Below are 15,993 nucleotides of genomic sequence, written 5' to 3' on the forward strand. Positions count from 1 at the left end.
CACCAAAGGATCACAGTCGGTTCTATCGACGATGTTGCAGATGGTGAGCTCCGCCTTAATCTCGGAAGCAAGACTGACAGTCTTTACCATTTCCGCTAGCCGCCCGAAACCAGACAGAATCTGCTCTGATCCAAAACGACACACGGCACTGGTACCGACATGAACTACGACCTGCAGTTGGCTGCACCCTGTACTCTCCATGGCATTCAGAAGCACCCTTTCCACATCCAAAATGACTCCCTCCAGAATGCACACGGAGTGCACACCGGCTTCCTTCCCCTCCTTGGGAGCAGTGTTCCTAATGGGCCCCATTACGGGCCTAACGTTGGAGATCCCAACTACCAGCAAACCCACCCTCTGTGAATGCCCTGACCTCGTGGGCCGACAAGCTTCCTCTGGAACAGGATGGACGACTGTATCCGGCTCAGAGACATCGTCAGCCACAGATAACGCCCGAGACCTGTTCGTCAAACGAACTGGGGAGGCCCTACGATCAGCCCCTCGAAAGTTTTTCGCTGCCTGCCAGACTTTGGAATGATATCCCACTCGACAACAGGTGAGGGGTCAACCTCAGTGCAGGCAATACCCGGGGCAGCCACAGCAGTGGACCGGTCGGAGGATATGTGGGATGTGCTCGACGTCCCTCGCATCGCCGTATTCGATCCAACACAGTGACGCCCCTTGGCAGCAGCCTCAAGCTGTGTGACAGAAGCCAAGGAGCCTGGAGCTGTGAGAGAAGGGTCGCCAACTCAGCTCGCATCTGTACACAACAATGACAGTTCCTATTCATTACTGCAGTTGCTCCTGTTTGAAGCAACAAGTGAACGGTGTACTCGCCTTACTAGTAGCAGGAACTAGCAGTGCTGCTCTCACTGACGGTCTAACAGACACTGAGCTGTTCTACCCAACAAACAAAAGCCTGTACAATACGAGGGTCGATATAAGGGTCGATAACAACGGCGGTACTGTACACTACACTATTATTCAAATAAAAGGTTGTGCCTAGTAAGCACACAAATACGCAAGAAATTTAAAAAAAATATAAACTAGTAACTACCCAGATAAGTGAAAATAAGTCGCTCCTGTTTGATGCTTGTAAAAATATGTAACAAGCTAACTGTGTATTGTCCTTATTAGTGGCAGGAACTAGTGGTGCTGCTCACGCTACCAGTTGAAGCCTTTCAGTGCTGCAACCTCGACTGGCAACATCGATTGCGCCGGTGAATAGCTATCGAAATGAGCTACTTTGAATTGGAATTTTATAACAATTGGTCTGTTACTTAGCCCTCCTGTGGAGTCAAAACCTACGTTAGTGCGTAAATATAAAGGAGTGTCCATTTTTAATGAGCATTTTATACGCTCACAGTGGTGGTAACTACCCAAACGTCCGCTGCTTTCCTCCATTCTTCTTTGCGCTGATAGATAGTGGCTGCAGGCGGATAGACTGATGGTTGGATAGATCATGGGTGATTTCCGTCGGAAAGATATTCAAATTGTGAACAGATTGTGTTGCCGAAAAGAGGTATCTCAAAATCACGTGTATAGTATTCCCCGACTTTGTCAGAAGGAGAGCTATCTGTATGTTGTTGTTGTTGTGGTCTTCAGTCCTGAGACTGGTTTGATGTAGCTCTCCATGCTACTCTGTACTGTGGAAGCTTCTTCATCTCCCAGTACCTACTGCAGCCTACATCCTCCTGAATCTGCTTAGTGTATTCATCTCTCTGTCTCCCTCTACGATATTTACCCTCCACGATGCCCTCCAGTACGAAATTGGTGATCCCTTGATGCCTAAGAACATGTCGTACCAACCGATCCCCTCTTCTAGTCAAGTTGTGCCACAAACTCCTCTTCTCCCCAATTCTATTCAATACCTCCTCATTAGTGATGTGATCTACCCATCTAATCTTCAGCATTCTTCTGTAGCACCGCATTTCGAAAGCTTCTATTCTCTTCTTGTCTAAGCTGTTTATCGTCCATGTTTCACTTCCATACGTGGCTACACTCCATACAAACACTTTCAGAAACGACTTCCTGACACTTAAATCAACACTCGAGGTTAACAAAATTTCTCTACTTCAGAAACGCTTTCCTTGCCATTGCTAGTCTACATTTTATATCCTTCCTACTTCGACCACATCAGTTACTTTGCTCCCCAAATAGCAAAACTCCTTTACTACTTTAAGTGACTCATTTCCTAATCTAATTCCCTCAGCATCACCCGATTTAATTCGTCTACTTCCATTATCCTCGTTTTGCTTTTGTTGATGTTCATCTTATATCCTCCTTTCAAGACACTGTCCATTCCGTTGAACTGCTCTTCCAGGTCCTTTACTGTCTCTGACAGAATTACAATGCCATCGGCGAACTTCGAAGTTCTAATTTCTTCTCCATGGATTTTAAATCCTACTCCGTATTTTTCTTTTGTTTCCTTAACTGCTTGCTCAATACACAGATTGAATAACATCGGGGATAGGCTACAACCCAATCTCACTCCCTTCTCAACCACTGCTTCCCCTTCATGTCCCTCGACTCTTATAACTGCCATCTGGTTTCCTTACAAATTGTAAATTGCCTTTCGCTCCCTGTATTTTACCCCTGCCACCTTCAGAATTTGAAAGGGAGTATTCCAGTCAACATTGTCAAAAGCTTTCTCTAAGTCTACAAATGCTAGAAACGTTGGTTTGCCTTTTCTTAGTCTTTTTTCTAAGAATAGTCGTAGGGTCAGTATTGCCTCACGTGTTCCAACATTTCTACGGAATCCAAACTGATCTTCCCCGAGATCAACTTCTACCAGTTTTTCCATTCGTCTGTAAAGAATTCGCGTAAGTACTTTGCAGGCGTGACTTATTAAACTAATAGTTCGGTGATTTTCACATCTGTCAACGCCTGCTTTCTTTGGGATTGGAATTATTGTATTCTTCTTGAAGACTAAGGGTATTTCGCCTGTCTCATTCATCTTGCTCACCTGATGGTGCAGTTTTGTCAGGGCTGGTTCTCACAAGGCATCCAGTAGTTCTAATGGAATGTTGTCTACTCCCGGGCCTTGTTTCGACTTAGGTCTTTCAGTGCTCTGTCAAACTCTTCACGCAGTATCACATCTCCCATTTCATCTTCATCTACCTCCTCTTCCGTTTCCATAATATTGTCCTCAAGAACATGCCCCTGAATAGACCCTCTATATACTTCCTTTCACCTTTCTACTTTCCCTTCTTTGCTTAGAACTGGGTTTCCATCTGAGCTCTTTATATTCGTGCAAAAGGTTCTCTTTTCTCCAAAGGTCTCTTTAATTTTCCGGTAGGCAGTATCTATCTTACCCATAGTGAGATAAGCCTCCACATCCTTACATTTGTCCTCTAGCCATCTCTGCTTAGCCATTTTGCACTTCCTGCCAATCTCATTTTTGAGACGTTTGTATTCCTTTTTGCCTGCTTCACTTACTGCATTTTTGTATTTTCTCCTTTCATCAATTACATTCAGTATCTCTTCTGTTACCCAAGGATTTCTACTAGCCCTCGTCTTTTCACCTACTTGATCCTCTGCTGCCTTCACAATTTCATTCCTCAAAGCTACCCATTCTTCTTCTACTGTATTTCTTTCCCCTATTCCTGTCAATTATTCTTTTATGCTCTCCCTGAAACTCTGTACAACCTCTGGTTCTTTCACATTATCCAAGTCCCATCTCCTTAAATTCCCACCTTTTTGTATTAGATTCTTCAGTTTTAATCTACAGCTCATAACCAAAAGATCGTGGTCAGAGTCCACATCTGCCCCTGGAAATATCTTACAATTTAAAACCTGGTTCCTAAATCTCTGTCTTACCATTATATAATCTATCTGAAACCTTTTAGTATCTCCAGGGTCCTTCCATGTATGCAACCTTCTTTCATGATTCTTGAACCAAATGTTAGCTATGATTAAGTTATGCTCTGTACAAAATTCTACCAGGCGGCTTTCTCCTTCATTTCTTAGCCCAAATCCATATTCACCTACTACGTTTCCTTCTCTTCCTTTTCTTACTGTCGAATTCCAGTCACCCATGACTATTAAATTTTCGTCTCCCTTCACTACCTGAATAATTTGTTTTATCTCATCATACATTTCATCAATTTCTTCATCATCTGCATATAAACTTGTACTACTGTAGTAGCCGTGGGCTTCGTGTCTATCTTGGCCACAATAATGCGTTCACTATGCTGTTGGTAGTAGCTTACCCTCACTCCTATTGTTTTATTTATTATTAAACCTACTCCTGCATTACCCCTATTTGATTTTGTATTTATAACCCTGTATTCACCTGACCAAAAGTCTTGTTCCTCCTGCCACCGAACTTCACTAATTCCAACTATATATAACTTCAACCTATCCATTTCCCTTTTTAAATTTTGTAACCTACCTTCCCGATTAAGTGATCTGACATTCCACGCCCCGATCCGTAGAACGCCAGTTTTCTTTCTCTTGATAACGACGTACTCTTGAGTAGTCCCCGCCCGGAGATCCAAATGGGGGACTATTTTTCCTTCGGAATATTTTACCCAAGAGGACGCCATCATCATTTAATCATACAGTAAAGCTCTATTCCATCGGGAAAAATTAGAGCTGTAGTTTCCCCTGGCTTTCAGCCGTTCGCAGTACCACAACAGCAATGCCGGTTTGGTTAGTGTTTCAGGGCCATCTGTGGCAGTGCACTACAGTTTTTGACACGCTACAATGAAGAAGGCGATGGTTTTCTTTCTCGGATAGTCACGGGGGATGAAAGTTGGGCACCGCATGACACCACTGAAACAAAACGGCAGTCAGTGGAATGGAGGCACACTTCATCCCCAACGAAGGTTAAGCCAAAGCAAATCTTGACACCTCGAAAATTCATGTGCACCGTTTTTTGGGACAGAAAAGGCATTATGCTGATTGATTTCTTACCACGAGGCCAAACAATCAGTGCATATGGTTACTGCGAGACCATTAAGAAATTGCGCCGCGCTATACAGAACAAGCGCCGAGGATTACTGTCAAATGGTGTTGTTTTTTCCACAATAATGCCCGACCACACACGCCGAATGTGGCCAAACAACTCTTACCGGAATTTCACTGGGACGCGTTTGATCATCCTCCGTACAGCCCGGACCTCGTTCCTAGCGACTTAGCGACTTTCATCTCTTTTACACCTAAAATCTGTCCTTGGTGGTCAACACTACAACTACGATGCTGATCTGGAAGAACATGTTACCACATGGTTGAATAGACAAGCGGCAACTTTGTATGAAGGAGGCGTACAAAAACTTGTGCCACGCTATGACAAGTGCCTACAAAATTTCGGAAGCTATTTAGAAAAGTAGTTTAACAGTTTAGGTTTTTGTACAATAAATAATTTTTCTGTTGGTGTACATGTTTTTTTTATATAACCAAACGTAACTTACTTTGTGATCATATCTCGTATATCAACAAGGCACTGAGGTGCCAACTACAAGGAATACTGCAAATACAAAACAGTAGGACAGGAACAACGTTAAACTGTATTCAGATCATATCAGTTTGTTTACAACAGCAGCAAGTGACAAAATTATTGCAATATTATATCGCAGCGGTAATTTTTGCGATCATACTTATCGAAAAATATTTTGAGAGGAATAATTTAAATTTACGTTACGTCTAAGGAGATGTGCCAACATGAAGGAATAATACAGTTTAAAGATAAAATACGGTCCTAGCAATATATACATGTACGCTTTCTTTTTATAACTTTATATACACAGTACAGAAATAAAGCATAATAAGATACATGACAGCATATTCTTGCAAAACCTTCTATATGATAGCAGAACAGTGTGAGTAGTATAACCGAGTATATTATAATATAGCCACTGTGAGTATTTGACAATATGCACAGAAGCTAGAGCCATGATTGTCAGTGGCCAATATTTAATGATATACGCGGCAAGATAGCGACGACAGACCACGTTAGACGATGTAAAAAAATGGTAACAGATGTATTTTGGCTGTTAAGGCAATCATAACATAAATTGTGGTAAAGCAGAATATATCTCATAAAAGTCTTAACCCAGCCGTGCTAGTGTGCAAATTTAGCTGAATGCGTTATTTTTGTATTGTATACATAAAACTGTAAAAAATTTTGTGGATGTTTATACTGTCATCACTGTATTCTATCTTCAAATTGTACACTCCTGGAAATTGAAATAAGAACACCGTGAATTCAATGTCCCAGGAAGGGGAAACTTTATTGACACACTCCTGGGGTCAGATACATCACATGATCACACTGACGGAACCACAGGCACATAGACACAGGCAACAGAGCATGCACAATGTCGGCACTAGTACAGTGTATATCCACCTTTCGCAGCAATGCAGGCTGCTATTCTCTCATGGAGACGATCGTAGAGATGCTGGATGTAGTCCTGTGGAACGGCTTGCCATGCCATTTCCACCTGGCGCCTCAGTTGGACCAGCGTTCGTGCTGGACGTGCAGACCGCATGAGACGACGCTTCATCCAGTCCCAAACATGCTCAATGGGGGACAGATCCGGAGATCTTGCTGGCCAGGGTAGTTGACTTACACCTTCTAGAGCACGTTGGGTGGCATGGGATACATGCGGACGTGCATTGTTCTGTTGGAACAGCAAGTTCCCTTGCCGGTCTAGGAATGGTAGAACGATGGGTTCGATGACGGTTTGGATGTACCGTGCACTATTCAGTGTCCCCTCGACGATCACCAGTGGCGTACGGCCAGTGTAGGAGATCGCTCCCCACACCATGATGCCGGGTGTTGGCCCTGTGTGCCTCGGTCGTATGCAGTCCTGATTGTGGCGCTCACCTGCACGGCGCCAAACACGCATATGACCATCATTGGCAGCAAGGCAGAAGCGACTCTCATCGCTGAAGACGACACGTCTCCATTCGTCCCTCCATTCACGCCTGTCGCGACACCACTGGAGGCGGGCTGCACGATGTTGGGGCGTGAGCGGAAGACGGCCTAACGGAGTGCGGGACCGTAGCCCAGCTTCATGGAGACGGTTGCGAATGGTCCTCGCCGATACCCCAGGAGCAACAGTGTCCCTAATTTGCTGGGAAGTGGCGGTGCGGTCCCCTACGGCACTGCGTAGGATCCTACGGTCTTGGCGTGCATCCGTGCGTCGCTGCGGTCCGGTCCCAGGTCGACGGGCACGTGCACCTTCCGCCGACCACTGGCGACAACATCGATGTACTGTGGAGACCTCACGCCCCACGTGTTGAGCAATTCGGCGGTACGTCCACTCGGCCTCCCGCATGCCCACTATACGCTCTCGCTCAAAGTCCGTCAACTGCACATACGGTTCACGTCCACGCTGTCGCGGCATGCTACCAGTGTTAAAGACTGCGATGGAGCTCCGTATGCCACGGCAAACTGGCTGACACTGACGGCGGCGGTGCACAAATGCTACACAGCTAGCGCCATTCGACGGCCAACACCGCGGTTCCTGGTGTGTCCGCTGTGCCGTGCGTGTGATCATTGCTTGTACAGCCCTCTCGCAGTGTCCGGAGCAAGTATGGTGGGTCTGACACACCGGTGTCAATGTGTTCTTTTTTCCATTTCCAGGAGTGTATGACTATATCGGCACATCTTTTGAAACGTAACGCAAATGTAAATTATTTTTCCCTAAATATTGCTCAATCAGAACTATCGCAAGAATTGCTGCTTACTATTTAATGTTACAATAATTTTTTCGCTTGAGCCGGCCGCAGCGGCAGAGCGGTTCTAGGCGCTTCAGTCTGGAACCGCGCGACCGCTACGGTCGCAGCTTCGAATCCTGCCTCGGGCATGGATGTGTGTGATGTCCTTAAGTTAGTTACGTTTAAGTAGTTCTAAATTTCAGGGGACTAATGCCCTCAGATGTTAAGTCCCTTAGTGCTCAGAGCCATTTGACCCATTTTCGCCTGATGTTGATGTAAACAAATTGATACTTTCTGTATAGCTTAACGTTCTTCCTACACTATATGTTTTGTCGAGACTGCTGCCACCTGCTGAGGATCTGTAGTATTATGTAGCTCGTTTGACAACTTTTTGGCTGAGTCGGCTATCAACATATGCAAATCTGACAGCAGTGCATGTGCTCAGGGTTTTGCTGATACAGTTACGCCTTTTATCTGAGGGTACTCAGTGTAGCATGCGAATGTCTTTCCTGTGAGATAAACATTAATTTAGTCTATGACGCTGGAGTCACCATAAAACATTTTTAGAGCTTTCTTTTATGTAGTATTTTTAATTTCAAGATTTTTCTCCATGTTTTCAATGGCTAGAGGGCAGAATACCAGATGTAGATACTTTGTAATTCACGTATCCGATGGTATGCAAAACTTTTTTTCGAAATTAGGTGTGAGAATTATAAACCTTGTAACATATTTGTAACACTTACAGGTCTGAAGTTGCGATCTGAGCAATAAAACGTCTACTTTGGAAGCTTTATTACGTGTATAATAGTTATACAAATTATGGTTATCCACAAAACGAAAAGAAAATAGAAATGGTTTTACAGCTTCTTATTTTTAGTATCGTCAGTGGAGCAGCGAAGTACAGCAGGTATCATAACTAGAAAAATGCAAGTCATTCGCAGTGAAACGCATCAGTTAGATGCTCAAGGCCTCCAACTTGAATATAACGCACGCATCCTCCAACAGAACAGCCTTAAACTGAAAAGCATTGACAAATGTAATAATTTTCATCTGGTGTTGGTACCAGGAACCCACACTACACATGCTCGCAGTGTTCGTTGCTGGACAATCTGATATTGGGTTTGTCGCGTTATGAAATAAATTAAGTGTAATTCTGAAGAACAAATCAAAGCGTGAAACTAGTAATGGTTCGACAAATTAGGTATAAAGAGAATCAAGACATCTGTTGAGACACGTTTCGTCAGTAACTTCATACTCCGCTAGTATGCTAATTTAACAGAACTTATTTCATTAGTCATACAAGTCAGCAACACGTACCTCCAGCACAGTCTGTGCAAGAAGCTATTTATACTCACTACACAGCAGTTTCATAATGCTTTCTTTGTGTATTTTAAGCCAATCAGCGTTTTCGTAATTAAAGTTGTCTGCAATTTAAATTGTGTTATGGTTGTGGGAAGACAGATTCCATAGACAAGACATAGAAGTAATATAACATCTATATCTATAATACCAATCCATCTTTAATTTCGTGGTGGAGGGAACTGAAGGTGCCATTGCAACATCTCCCCTTTTCTGTTCCACTCACGAACGTTGCGAGGGAAAAGTGATTGCTAGTAAGTCTCAGAAACTATCTAATTCTACTTTGATTGTCTTTTTTGATACTTTTATTGTCGTTTTTGACACTTGATCACAAAAACGTTTCCGTTGTGTGCAGTATCCTTGTTTTAAATTAATTTGCATGATACTTGGGGTGGTTTCTCACCCTTTTTTTTCACCAGGGTTGGGTACTGTGCATCATAGGGGTGTGCTCTAACGGGAACTGACACCCTACAATATCTCTACAAATTATTACTACCAGTTATTTGCCTGAGTTCACTGATTTCACTTAGAACTTGCTATACTACATTATTTGATCCGTTAACGTTTATCCGCATTAGCAGCAAACAGCGTAATGACATCAGCAAAGTGAGGGCAGCATATGTATGATCAATTGACATGTATTCCAACTTCTTATCCCAGGTTAATACATGACAATTTCTATTACAGTTGCTGCGAACAGTTCTGAGCACGGTTGCTAGACTACACTGTAGGGATCAGGGTGCATGTGTGCATTAACGGGCAGTGACGCTGAAGTCACAGCCGATTTATCACCGCTGACCACCACTGTCACAAACTGTCGTAATGCCGTCACGTTTACGAGTACAAATAAGGCAGTTTAGGAGCACTTTCACGGATTACATGAGGTTTTTTTACTAATTGAACAGACAGTTACAGATGGAGCTATCCTCTCCAGACAATGAAGAGCCGGGAAGGGTATCGGTGCTTGCAGTGTGAGTCCATCCGCAATATTCGAGCCATATATATTTTTATACCTTTCTGCCACATCGCAAAAAGACAGACCATACTGCATAACACGCATATTGACTGCTGTGTACGTAGACATTCACAGATGACACGACGCAAATTATACTAGAAGAGACGAAGTGTTGCATCAAATCAATATAAATGTTAATGACGTAAATAAAAGTGTCTTATGTAGAAGTCCGAAGGATTGAATAATTGTATTTTCTCGTTAAAGCCATGGTAATGTTGAGAAAAAGTAATTTGTGGAAGTGGTATTTTAAATATTAAACCACATCAATAACCACTAATGTACTTTTCGAGCAACAGACTGATTATGAAGATGAAATTCGAAACGCCATCGGCCGCTAGTGAGAAAATAAAAGGGTGGCGATGAAAGTTATCATTGAAGATACGTCGATCAGTAACTTTCATACAAGAAACCGCAATGCATATGAGCGACGAAAATACATAGAACAAGTACTCGCACGAAGTAAACTGGGAAGAAGACAATAAATGTAGTTGAGCGTGTTCTGCGGGAATACGTTTTCTATAAAATTTTCATTAAAAGAAGTGTGGAATTATTAAGTAGTGGAGGTAGAAGAAGATATTGAATTCAAAGAGGTTTGAGGATGGAAATAGCTTACCAAGAAAAATGAAGGACGTAGTTAGCTGGTTCCTATATTTTTCAGGTTTATATAACATAATCGTGACATACCAATCAAAATATTAAGTTAGTTCTTGCACAAATTATTGAAACAATTTTCAGTTAATTTGGTAAAATATTTCTGTACTTTCTACTTCATTACGGGCAGTCTGGGTTGGTAACTCTCTGACAACAGGAAGTACAGAGTACGTATTCTAGGCGATGTATACAGCCTCGTTTGGTCAGTGTAATCAGCATCAGCGACATCTACAGATATTTTTTCCTGCAAAGAAAAAGTTTTTTATGCTGTTCTCAGCTTATTGTCACTGCGTGAGAGATTTATACATCCACCATCGCGGCGCCAGAGGCCAGTAGGGGATAAGGCACGAGTGTCCATATCGCGTTCGGTGTTAAGAACTTTTTACTGGCGGTCGTTATGGGAAAAGTATGCAAGTGGTGGCATGGCATGGTCGCGAGGCACGTAATGCATAGCGCAAACTGTAAAACGTACGGCACACACGTAACTGAAAGCCTGGAGCTCTATATATATCGTTTATTGCTGTGCCGACAAACACTAGTGGCGACAAGGAAAGATGAGCATTTAGGCAATCACAGCAATTTTCATTATGTGTCGATAGGGAATAAAAATAGAAAGTCCAAGTTGCCTACATATTAAACAAAATAAATATTTATCACAGAAAAAATTCATGCTATGAGAGTAAGTCAATAACTATATGTACTTAGTTCTAATTCTCTTTAGGCAGCCGTCCGCGGTGGTCGAGCGGTTCTAGGCGCTTCAGTAAGGAGCCGTGCTGCTGCTACGGTCGCAATTTCGAATCCTGCCTCTGGCATGGATGTGTGTGATGTCCGTAGGCTATTTAGGTTTAAGTAGTTCTAAGTCTAGGGGATTGATGATCTTAGATGTTAAGTCCCATTTGCTTAGATCCCGCTGACCGTAGATAGCACCTTTCTATTCGCTTGCGACAGGTTTGAGAGTTTTTATATCAGTTCGCTTTGCACCTTTGCGAAGTAGATGTGTTTTTTAACCCTTTTTTGTAGTCTGAAGGTGTGTCATTAACTGAAATGCATAGAAGACACACTGGACAATACGAGGGCAATGTTGTAGCACGTTGAAGTGTTTACCCGTTGAATGAACAATTCTAAAGCCGCCGAACAAGCGGTGAAGGACGAAGAAAGAGCAGGACGTCCAGTCACACCTGCTATTGGTGCCAAAACTTGAAAAAGTCCGCCTCCTGAATCTGAATAACGGATGAGTGAGGGCTGATAAGGTGTTAAGAACCAAACGCACATTAATCACGGTTTTTCCAGTGACACTACCCGTACAGCTTAAAATTTTCTTAAGTCCGTGCAAGATGAGTATCAAAGCAAGCAGCTTCCAAGCCGTCACGCTAAAGAAGCTGACCTGTTTTTGAAATGAATTATCACGAGGTATAGAATAAGGATTGATCACAGTGAAACGTAGAGCCAACGCCACAGCATAGAACGAAAACAAACTATACTTACAATCAAAAATTTATTTAAGAGTCAGCCCTCTGCAGGAAAAGTGACGTTCACAGCTTGTTGAAATACACGAAAGCAAAATACTCGAAAATATATGCAAACTGACGGAAAAAATTTGCAACATCAAGAAGGAGCTATGCAACATAAACAAAAGGTGGTAGGAGTGCTTCTGCATCCGAAAGATGATGACTATTCAAATTTCGTGCTGGTCCTATTAGACAGGTACTGTTAGCGTCTTTATAAGGATGCATATCAGGTTAACTTTAAATAACGCTATAACGGTCGAGAGCGTTAGTTACCTTCGCGATTAGACGTGGTGAATTTCTGTTAGTCAAGAGTGAATTTAAGGCGACAAAAACTCACTGAGTTTGAACGATGTCGTGTAATAGGGCTGCGAGAATCTGGATGTTCCTTCTGCGATAATGCAGAAGGCACGAATGTAGCCATTCCAAATTATTGCTGACAGCAGTGGTCCGAGAACGTACGGTCGCAAGATGACACGTGGCATTACCGTGAGGGGAGACATCGTGTTTGGGGTGTGGCTGCGGTGCATCGTACTGCATCTGCAACAGCCATCTTAGCAGAAGTTAGCACCATAGTGACACTATGAAGTGTTGCAAACCGGTTAGTTAAAGGAAAACTGCGAGCCAGACGCCCTGTAGCCTGCATTCCACTGACTCCAAGCCACCGCCCTTTGCGAGTTCAGTGGTGTCAAGTGAGAACTTAATGGAGGGCAGGGTTGGGGTATATTGTGTTTTATGATTAAAGCTTTTTCTGCCCGATGCCAGTGACGGCCGTAAGTTGATTAGGAGGCGGCCAGTTGAGGTTCTGTAACCAAACTGCCTGCATGCTAGACGCAGGAGAACTACAGCTGGAGTTATAATCTGGGTTGCGATTTCGTATGACAGCAAGAGCGCTCTCGCGGTTTTCTCAAGGCACCCTGACTGCGAATTTGTACTTCAGTCTGTTAATTCGACCTGTTATGCTGCCATTTAGGAATAGCAATCTAGGGGGGTGTTGTCCAACAGCATAACGCTCGCCCAGATACCGCTGTTGTAACCCAATGTGCTCTACAGACTGTCGAAAGGTTGCCTTGCTCTGCTCGATAATCAGATCTGTCTCCGGTCGAGCACATATGAAACAGCACCGGACGACTACTTTAACGTCATCTACAACCAGCATTAACCGTTCCTGTATTCACCGACCAAGTGCAACAGGTACGGAACCCCATCCAAGAAACTGACATCAGGCACCTGTACAACACAATTAATGCACGCTTCGTGATTGCATTCGACATTCGGGGGGGGGGGGGGGGGTACTACGGTTGTCAATGTACCAGTATTCCACATTTACAATGGCTTATCTCGCGCTTACGTTAACTTGTGATCTTGGATTGTTATTCATTTAAATATGTTACCTAGCCATATGTTTTTCCTAAATTTCATTACACTACATTAATTATATTTTGATGTTGCGATCAGTTTTCTGTCAGTGTACTTAACACACGTCCACATATCGCCGTCCACACCCTTAAGGCTCTTCAGAACGTGCATTTTATGGCACTGGACCACCCTGCGAACAGGTGTGATCTCGTCCGTCTGATTTATTTGAGTTGCTTTACTTTAAGGTTGTTTGACTAGCCATGGATTCACCTCTGACGAAGAGGTGAAGGAATCCGTCCATATGTGGCTTACTGTTCTGTCTGTGAACATTTTTTGAGGATATTGTAAAACTTGTGCAACGATGGATCACATGCATTGAAAATCAGGATGAGTATGCTGGAAAACGATGCCACTGTATATTTTTTAATATTTTTGTGATAAATTAGGAAGCTACTGTGCATGTGCTTCCTGATTTACCTTAGTATTTCAAACTGAAAGAGGTTCCATTACCATAAAATTTTTCTGTATTCCGTATTGAGAGTTACGAGGCCTATTCGGAAAGTAAGGTCCAATCAAACGCAAAATGGGAACCCCTGTGAAAATCAAAAATGTTTTACTTGCAACAATTAGCTACACCTTACAGCTACTTGTCTACATAGTTGCCACTCTAGTTTAGACATTTGTATTAGCAATGTACCAACTTTCCAATAGCCTCGCCATAGAAGCAAGGCGCCTGTGCTTCCTGCCAATTCTCTGCGCTGGTCTATAGCTCGTCGTGTGTGCCAGAACGTTGTCTTAATAGCTAGCGGTTCATGTGAGCAGATACGAAACTCATGGAGAGTCAGTTACGTGCTCTGTTGTGGGTGACCAACACTTCCCACCGAAACAGCTGCAGGGGCATCTTCATTGCCCGTTCAGTGTACGGCTGAGAATTGTCATGCAGAAGGAAACGTATGTCAGTTATATTATGTGGGCTGCATGACATCACGCGGAATATCACACCAGGCCCTCGTACTTGGCGGAAGACACTATCGTTCTAAGCATCTTTATGTGCTCGCTGTGACCTCAGGATTGAAAAGAGGGACGTGATGTGATCGATGAGCATACTGGAGACACTGCCCAACACATCTGTGCAAAGCTTCATCGAATGTTCAATGTGGTTTCCATTTCGCACCCGATCGGACTTCACTTTCCGAATAGGCCTCGTACTTTCACATACCCTCTTTCAACTACATTTCAGAAAGGAGGGTAGTTATGCATTCAGCCGCCCACTTTCAACTATTTTTCAACTTAACCATCCAAATGTACACATGTAGATTATCGCAAAAACCGAGTGAGCCATGGTGATTGTGGCGAAAATCGTTTTCTTTTTAGAGATTTACAGTTCCTAAAGTTCTTCAAAAAACTTGAAAGTCGATTTTCTGTCTAAATTTTCCTTCAGACAGATTCGGGTCACTGGTATTTTAGTATTAACCTCACGTACCATACATATAAAACATTACTGTAATATATTCTTGTGAGTAGTGCCGCCGCACGCGATTAGCCGAGCGGTTTAGGGCGCTGCAGTCATGGACTGTGCGGCTAGTCCCGGCGGAGGTTACAGTCCTCCCTCGGGCATGGGTGTGTGTGTTTGTCCTTAGGATAATTTAGGTTAAGTAGTGTGTAAGCTTAGGGACTGATGACCTTAGCAGTTAAGTCCCATAAGATTTCACACACATTTGAACATTTTTGAGTAGTGCCGCTGCGTAACGGCCGTACTCAGCGTGTGTCATGGCGATGCTGTCGCCGATGCAATAATGGTTATTGGTTCAAATGGCTCTAAGAACTATAGGACTTATCATCTGAGATCATTAGTCCCCTAGACTTAGAACTAACTAAACCTAACTAACATAAGGACATCACACACATCCATGCGCGAGGCAGGATTCGAACCTGCGACCGTAGCAGCAGCGCGGCTCCGGACTGAAGCGCCTAGAACTGCCCGGCCACAGCGGCTGGCTACTGGTTATTCTTAGAGTTTTACTATCCCAGTTAATACACAGCGATTAAAATAATACCGCACTATATTAATTTGGGAGGGCTCCATCGAATGGGGACGCAAAATTCCGGCTTAAAAATCACTTTGTTTGCAACAGGAAACAAACCGATCCTTTCCATGAACAATAGTGTTTTGGGATGATTAGCTACACATTGCAAGAACGAAATTGCTAATATCTCCCGAGACACCAAATAAAATTATCCTGACGAATGTTAGAAGGAGCACCCTGTGTATTCAGGGATGCGTTTTGAAAATCCTGTTTGTTAAAACTAAAATTCAGCAATATCAGTGTTAATTGATGATGACCTATTTGTTGGGTAAGACATTGTCTGGACGGTGTCCCAGGAGGAATGGTCATTATTCAGGGATATGATACGATCGGTCATTCGAAGCAAAGAGTC

The sequence above is a fragment of the Schistocerca cancellata genome, chromosome 2, assembly GCF_023864275.1.
Source record: "Schistocerca cancellata isolate TAMUIC-IGC-003103 chromosome 2, iqSchCanc2.1, whole genome shotgun sequence".
NCBI classification, from domain to species: domain Eukaryota; kingdom Metazoa; phylum Arthropoda; class Insecta; order Orthoptera; family Acrididae; genus Schistocerca; species Schistocerca cancellata.